Genomic DNA, 9212 nt, shown 5'->3' with positions numbered 1-9212 from the left:
TTCTGCTGATCCTTTGTTGTCTTCTCTCTGGAGTGTTAATGAAAAAGACATCACTTTTGGCCTAGTTAATAAGCTACCCCATTGCAGAAGCATATTTGCACAAGGTATTCTTCAGAACTTTAGCTTCTGAGATGCTTGAATCCCCCATAATTATTGTATCATCAACAAACTGCTCGTGTGAACAAATAAGGTCAGCAGAAGAAGGTTGGAGACCCTTAAAGGATCCTATCTGCACCAAATTTTCCATGGTCCATCCAAAGCATTCTGCCATAATAATGAATAGGATGGGGGAGATAGGATCTCCTTGCCTAAGACCTCTCGAAGCTTGGAAAAAGGTTGAAGGAGAACCATTGACAAGAACAACAAAGGACGCATTAGTGGTAAGTTGGGATAAAAGATCCACAATTCTTGGGGCAAACCCAAAAGCAGTAAGGACTCTCTGTAGAAGAGACCAGTCCACCCTATCATAGGCTTTGGAGAGATCTAGCTTAAGGATGAGACCCTGCTTCTTCGCTTTAACAAGAGAGTGAATATTCTCATGAACAGTAATAATGGAATTGAGAATTTGTCTTCCAGGAACAAACCCATTCTGCTGGTGTTTAATAAAAGCCGGGAGAATAGACAAGAGTCTAGAGGTCAGGACCTCAGAAATGATCTTGTAAAAGGAATTGTAGAGGCTAATAGGTCTGAACTTGTCCAAAGAATCAACACCTTGAATCTTGGGGATAAGAGCAATAAAAGTACCATTTATTTCCTTCAAGAGTTTTCTAGCCCCAAAGAATTCCTTAACCCCATTAGCAACATCAGTCCCGATAATGTCCCAGAATTCTTGAAAAAAGAGCATTGGGAAGCCATCAGGACTAGGAGCTTTGTTTCCATCAAAGGAGAAGACAACCTTTTTAATTTCTAAGGTGGAAGGAATGGAAGTGAGAAAAACATTATTTTGGGCATCAATGAGACGAGGAATGTTCTGAAGAAAAGAGGACTGAGCTTCAACATCCAGACTTTGATCCCTCGAAAGGAGGTCCGAGAAATACCTCTTAGCTTCATTCCTTATTTCATCTTCCTTGACCAACTCCCCACTGTCCACAACTAATTTGTTCATCCTGTTGGCAGCTTTATGTTTGATAGTTGACATATGGAAGAATCTTGTATTCCTGTCTCCTTCCTTGAGCCATTTGCATCTTGATCTCTGCTTCCGAAACATTTCCTCTTTAGTTACAATATCATGGTATTTCTTAAGAATCTCATTCTCCTCAGCAATAGAAATAGTACTAAAACCATCCTTCTAGATCTGATCCTGTATCTCTTTTAGATTTTCCTGAATTTTACTCTTAGCCTCAAATATATTCCCAAAGCTATTCTTATTCCAGATTCGGATGTTGTCCTTCACACTTTTGAGCTTCTTAACCACTTTGAACATTATTATTCCCTCAACTTGGATACTCCACCATCTTTGAATATACTTTTTAATATCAGGGTGAAGAGTCCACATTTTTTCAAATCTAAAGGGATAGTTTTTTCTTCTGTTGATCAAATCAGCACTAAAAGTAATTGGAAAGTGATCGGAACCAACTCGAATTTGTGCAGATAAAGAACAAAAATACTGACTATACCAATCATCAAAAATAAGAGTTCGGTCAAGGCACACTTGAATAAGGTCATTACCATTTCTTCTATTTGTCCATGTGAAATTACAACCCTGTATCTCCAAATCATTAAAAGCTAGAGAATTAATGAATTCCATGAGAGCCATTCTACTTTCCAACTGAGGCGGGCTGCCTCCAAATTTTTCCTCCTCTTTTAAAGGCATATTGAAATCCCCCATAACCATCCAACTTAGATTTTTGAAACTTTCCCTAGCCTGTTTTATCCTTTTCCAAAAAGAGTTTCTAGCCTTTAAGGTATTAGGAGCATAAATGTTTGTGAGAACCCATGAAAAACCATCTTTAAGATGCTCAAATTTGATACAAGAAAAATTACCTTCCTGAATAATGACCTGGCCTTTAACAGTGTTAAGATTCCAGATGGTAGCAATGCCTCCAGAAGCACCCTCAGAACTTCCCCCACTAATTTTACCATTTTTGAAAAACTTCAAAGATTCAACTTTTTCTCTACTCATTTTGGTTTCTTGAATGAGAAAAATGTCAAGATTGCTGTCTCTTATCATATTCCTAATAATGTCATGTTTATGGGGATTGTTTAGACCCCTTAAATTCCAAGAGATTATCTTCATAGTTACTTACCAATTCCCAGCTCCTTGAGAGTTTTCTGAGTTCCATCTGCTATGTTCTTGCTGGCCTCCATATCTCTAACTTTGTGATTAGATGGTCGCCCTGAGGAAGAGGAGACGTATCCCACATCAACTTGAGCAATTCTACTGGATTTCCTAATCAAGGATATCGAGGGTGTTGCTGCTTTCTTACTCCTGTGTTTAGGCTACTTCCATTCTATTTCTAACATAGGAGCCACTTCTGGATTGGTTAGGATTTTGGAAATTTCATCTTCATTACCCCATTTAGGAGTTTTGGACTCAGTTGAAATAATGTTTGTTGTTCTTGAATGCTGATCTGAATTCGAAAGACTCAATCCCAAAATTGCACACTTTTGGGCTTCTTGTATTTCAAAACTAGGTATGGCTATAGAAGAGTCTGTCCTTTCAACTTGTGGATCTGGGATCTCACCTTCCTTCGGTTGATAGTCTCTAGCTTCTGCTGCCTGATTTTCATATGTGTCATCCACCACTTCATCTTTTGCTTTTGGAGGATCATTCTGATCGTTCAAATCCATTTTCTACATAATTTTTATGGGACTTGCTTTGGTTGTTTCATTCCTATCTGCCTCCTGAACAGTGGGGCTGAGGATAGAGTTTGAGGCTTCCTTTTGTTCCCCCAAAGGAGAAAAGCGATTTGGATTTTTTTCCTTATTTTCTATGTTTTTAACTTGCCACACCCTTTTCTCTGGCATATTCTGGCTTTCAATCTGAGGTTTTAACTGATTAGGCTCCACCTTTTGCTTTTTTGGACAAGATTTTGCCCAATGACCTACCTTCTTACAATGGAAACAAGCAAAAGGAATAGTTTCATATTCTATATGTTGCTTCCAGGTTCCCAGTTTTGAAACTAGATCAATCTGTTCCAGCATATCTACCTCAGGGGCTACTCCAACACAGAACCTTGCATGGGTTAATCTTCTTTTTGAAGCATTGACTGGGTCAATAGAAAGTAGCTCACCAAAAGAACTTGCTATCCCAGAGAAGATGCTTTCTGCCCAATACTCGAGAGGCAATCCTAGGAGTTTTATCCATACTAGAACCTGCGCCAGAATAGAATCATTCATATTTAATTTTGGATGCCATTTTCTTAGAACCAGGGCTGTCTTTCCCACCATCTAGGGACTTCCGCACAAGATTTTATCCTTATCTTCTTCACACGAAAAAGAGAAAGACAGAAGACCTTTGGGAAGAGCCGAGACCTCTACATTTCCTTTTAGTGCCCATTTTTGATTAACAAAGGCCCTAACAACTTCAATATTTGGGCGCGGACCCATAAACTTCCCTACCAAGGAGTTCAACATACTGTTAATATTATGGTCCAGAACCTAGTCAGGGATGGAGATAGCAAACTTACCACCAGAAGGGTCAGAAATGTTCTTAATAGGAGGAAGGGAGGATTTACCAGTTGGTCTAGATCCAAGAAGGGAAGACCACTTTTTTCCCTCCCTCCCATTATCCATGGAGTCAACAAGTGGCATAGGCCCCCCATTGGACCCTACCCCCAGATGACCTGAGGAATCCGTTGTCATGGCAAACAAAGTACCGCCGGACTGTGAGTCAACAACTGGAACTAAGAGGTCTGGGGGCTTGTCCTTATCTTCCTTAGGACTAACACCATTGATCTGGCCGCTCTCACCATTGGAACTAGGGTTCCCGCCTTGATGGAAATTTGAATTTTGAGCTCCCGCTCCTCCCTCTCCTCCCGCTCCTTCCATGTTTTTATCAACCCTAAGAAGATTACTTACATGTTTGATTGTTATTATTACTCACTATTCTAATATATTATTTGAACTTTTATTTAGAGAAAAAAATATTATTGAAAATAAATAAATAAATAAATATATCTATAGATAAAACCAAATAATTTTATGTTATTTTTTAGAAGATTTGTCAACATCTTGCATTTGTCAAAGAATTGTTTGAAAAAATTAACGAGTCTTCAAGACTTTTATTCGAGATTTTAAGAAAGTTGTAAAACTTTTGTCCAAAAGGTATCTATTTCTAATTATGTATCTATTGTGGGATTTGATAACTCTCCATGACTATTTTTAAACTTTATCAATTCTTCCGATTTTTGATATTTCAATTAATTTAAATTCTTTTAAAAATAATATCTATTTTTATACAATATATAATATACCTTAACTAAAATTTGATTAACTTTTTAAAAAATCCTTATTAAAATATAACATAAAATTCAATGGATCGACTACTGTTGATCAACTAAAGGGGTAATTTTAAATAAAAGTGAAGATGAAATGACCTCGCTCTTTGATCCTTGGCGAAAAATATACTATGTCAAAATGAGTTACAAGGCAAATTCAATATCAAAGAGTCAAATAAACATGAAATATTTGTACTATCTATTGTCAAATTTTTGGACCTCCAATCTAGCTTCTAAGTCATCTAGAATCATAATTGGCAGAGGCAGAGTAAACATTTTTTCAAGGATACTGATAATCCCTACCAACTCGGTCTATTCAGGAATATAAGAAATGAATACAAACAGAATGAAAAATGACTAAAAAATATAATATAATATAGTTGTGAAAGTGTACCCGGATGACTGCTTTGCCCACAACTAAAGAGAGATGGTAGGATACAATTTATAAGTAGTGTAGGATATAATTTATAAGTAGTGTAGGAGCATAGTTAAAACTGCAAAATTCAAATGAGTATGACCGAGCAGTGTAAGATACAATTTATAAGCAGTGTAGGAAGAATCTTATGATGACCACATGTTTCACATTAAACTGAGGGTGGGGCCAACTAAAGTAATTTTAAAAATGATGCATGTGACTCAAGGTATGTTGCTACTTTTGAGAGTTTTTGTTTACTTTTGAAGTTCACTATTACTTTTGTGATGATAGTCCAATTGGTAGGAAATCAATTCAATAGATAAACAAGCTACAATTGATAACGTAGTAACACAAATTATTGACTAGCAACTTTTGGGAAGAAAACACCACAACTAAACAAGCTTTTTTGATGAAGGTGTAATTGAGTTTGTAGCCATTCAGTGTCCTACTAATGTAATAGATGTCCCAATCCTTTCCTATTGAGTCTTCTTGTGCTAGTAATGCCCCACTAACACATTCATTGCTGATATGCAGAGAACGAGTGGTTTACCTGCTATAGGTGGCACCAAAATGGTCGGATCCATGAGATATTGCTTTAGCTAATGGAATGATTCTACACACTTGTCCTCCCATATGAAAGGTACATTTTTATGAAGTAGATGGTTGAATGGGAGATATTTGTCCACCAATTGAGCAATGAACCTTCTTATAGATTGTAGCCTCCCTTGAAGAGATCGTAGCTAACTAATATTCTTTGGAGGTGGCATTTCCATGATAGCTTGGACCTTCGCAGGATCCACCTCGATGCCTTTTTTTGATACAATGTAGCCCAAGAGTTTTCTGGATGTGACCCTGAAAACACACTTTCTAGAGTTTAATCTGACATTGAATTGCTCTAGTCTTTGAAATATTTTATCCAGAATGTCCAGGTGTCCTACTCTTGTGAATGATTTGGCTAGAAAGTCATCGACATTATCCTCCTTAAAAGTATGCATCATGTCATAGAAGATTGTTTTTGTTAGACACAATGCATCACTAAGAGGGGGAGGGGGTGAATCAATGGTTCTCTAATCTTTTTCTTCTAGACTTTCTTCTGTGGATGACATCGGTAGGTAAATCAAGCATAGGGCAGACTTACCAGTTAGTACATAAAACCAACTCAAGTGCACACACATAGGGAAACATCACATAACACCAGGATGTACGAGGAAAACCCAAGATGGGAAAAACCTTGGTGAGCAATGCTGCTGGAGTCTACTGCTCCAATCTAGCCTCACAGTAAAACATGGTTACACAGTTTAGGGCACCAACCCAAGGAGCTACAACCCCTGATAGATTTATGGGCTACAACCCAAAGGAGAACCAACCCCTGCACTGAGCTACAACTCAGTGTTCACAATGTAGACTTCAAATACATAAGTTATTATTATGTTACAAGTGAATCTTGCAACCTTAATATATATCTTACTGTGTCGGTGAAATACTCTTCTCTTCTACCGACTCACTCTTCTTCCTACTCTGCACTTGCTGCTTCTCTGTTGGATTTGCACCTCACTCTCTGCACACGACCGGTTTCACACTCTTCTAGTGTGGTCACTACCGGTTCTTCTCTCCAACTGGTTGAAAGCTTCAACCAGGTTCACTATCCCTCTCTTGATCGTTGAGCACTCGGCTGATCTTGTCTCTACTTGCAGAAGTCTACTACTTCACAATAACTCAATATTCCCTCTATTCAGCAAAAATAAACAATCTCTTAGGCCATTTTTCTTATAGACCAGATTTCCCACCAAACGCAAATTCAAAACTCAAGCAGTTAGGGTTTCTTTAGCATCTTTGTTATAAACCAAATCCAATCAGATCTTCCAAGATCTAATCCTTCTAACATCTGAGATGCATATCTCCACCATATTTGTGTTTCCTCAATCACACCCTTTAATCCTAGTGATTTTCTTTTTACTTCTTCAACAAATCCTTTAGTTGGTCACAAAAGATCTATCGAGATGTTTCCTTCATTGCCCCAATCTTCTCAATCTCTTAGCTGGCTTGTAGTTGTCATCCAAACCTCGAGCCTCAACCCTCTGCTGTCCTTCTACAACACGTCCCGTGGTTTGAGTGACTTTTCATTAAAATTGACCAACCTGTGCAACAACCCCTTCATTGTACATTCTATCCTTATCTAGCTATGGGTTTTCCATGTTGACTCCAGGTTAATGAACTACCAGCTTGTCACTACCAGTCAGTCAAGGGATAGTCACCGACCAACCCACTTTACCGGTTCGTCACTTCGGCCGGTTTGCCAACCTTTTTGGTCTCAACCATTTTACTGGTTGCCTTGTCATATCTATTTCCATATGATCTCTCGATGGAACTCTCAAACCAGACTCCCAACTAATAAGTCCTTAGTGTGCTTATTTCCATAATGGAGAGGCCTTCTATGACTGCACCTTGCTTATATAATTGGTAGACTTACATACCGGTTACCACTCTTAATGTCATCATGTCATCATTCTTCTCAAGGCACACTCTTGATTCAGTCAGGTCAGATTCCTCTGCTTACATCTATGCATCCTTTCTTCTTGATCAAGGATGTTCCTTCCTCTACCAGTTTGTTAGAGTGACAACTACTTCAAGACTTCCTCTGACTGTTCCTTCAAGATGACTGCAACTTCTTTCGATGGGGTCTTACTATTCTACAACCTCACAACATACCGGTTCATTGTTCTCTTTCAGTGTGAAGTGATTGAGATAACACTCTGCCTCTTCATCACAAGAAACCACTCACAACACTTCTCCATCTCATCACACAAGTCAGGCACTAGCTTGTGTACATATGACTTCTGATGTTACCTTCCTTTCCTTTACCGATGTTCAGTAACACAAGGTGATATCCAAGATATCACATCTTGTATTCCTTCATCACAATGTTGCACATACATCTGCCTTTACCGGTAGACATCCCATACCAGTTGACATCAATGACAACACAATGCCAACAATTTTTGTGTGCCAAAAATGTGGTCTTCAACCCGGAAGAAGAAAAATGCTTCAAATACACCAATGAAGCATTGCATTAGAGTTAGAAATCATACACAAGTTAGTGGATTTAAAACTCCTAAATTCACCTCATTGTCCTCTATCTCTAAAGATCTTCAAGATTCAAGGTGGCCCTCACTTGGAAGAGCACTTGATCTCTTAGATGACAACCTAGAGAATGAGATTTTAGTGATGTGCTAAGATCAAAATGGATGCAACTAAGATCTTAGCTAAGATGAGATGATGGATGAAGATAGGATGCAAGATGCAAGACTAGATGATTAAGATGTTAAATGTATTCCAAATTGAAGATGAGATGATTCTAGATGAGTTAATTAAACTAGATGAGTATAAAAAATTATGAGATGATATGCAATTAACTAGATGATATGCTAAAATGAAGCTAAAACTCTAATGCTAATGCTAAATGGCTTGGATGCTTGAAGATGGCTTGAATGCTTGAAGATGACAAGATGAGCTCCTTAACCTATAAAATAACTATAATTTATATGCACAAGATTGAGATATGAATTGAAGGAGAAATGGGCTCTATTTATAGAAGAATTGGAGAATTGGATGGCCAAGATTGAATTGGCTTAAGGAGGGTCAAGATTGCATAAAAGATTTATTTTAGCCAAAAGGAAAATAGGATTTTTTAGATAAAATAAAAGATTTATTTTAGCCAAAAGGAGATGCAATTTTCATATGTTGTAAAATGTAAATGGGGTGAGGGAAATAGGGATTTTTAATTAAATGTAAATTTAATTAAATGGGAAATGGGGTTTTAATTAAATGTTGAATTTAATTAAAATGGAAAGGGGATTTTAATTAAATGTTGAATTTGATTAAAATGGCTAGAAAGGGATATTTAATTAACTATTGAATTTAATTAAAATGGCTAGAAGGGGATGTTTAATTAAATGTTGAATTTAAATAAAATGGATAAAAAGGGATATTTAATTAAATGTTGAATTTAATTAAAATGGCTTAGATACAAGAAAGGGGGAATTAATTAAATCTGTAATTTGATTAATGGTTGATTAGAAGAAAAAGGATATTGATTGAACCTTAGTTTAGTTAATAGACAGATTAGGGTAATTAAACAAATATAAATTCATTTAATTAGTTGTGCAAGTTTTAGGTGTCTACATTTTTCCCCTCTTTGAAGTAACGTGTGAGCACATGTTGATTCAAAGAAAAATGCTTGATTTTTTGTCAAAATTTTGATGTGATGTTGCTTTTCCAAAATGTCAATATGATACCCTAGATATGAAAAATTGTGTCGATATGAAATTTGATGATAGAACCAATGTTGATATGGAACT

The sequence above is a fragment of the Cryptomeria japonica genome, chromosome 10, assembly GCF_030272615.1.
Source record: "Cryptomeria japonica chromosome 10, Sugi_1.0, whole genome shotgun sequence".
Classification (NCBI taxonomy): Eukaryota; Viridiplantae; Streptophyta; class Pinopsida; order Cupressales; family Cupressaceae; genus Cryptomeria; species Cryptomeria japonica.
This window is presented reverse-complemented; position numbering follows the sequence as displayed.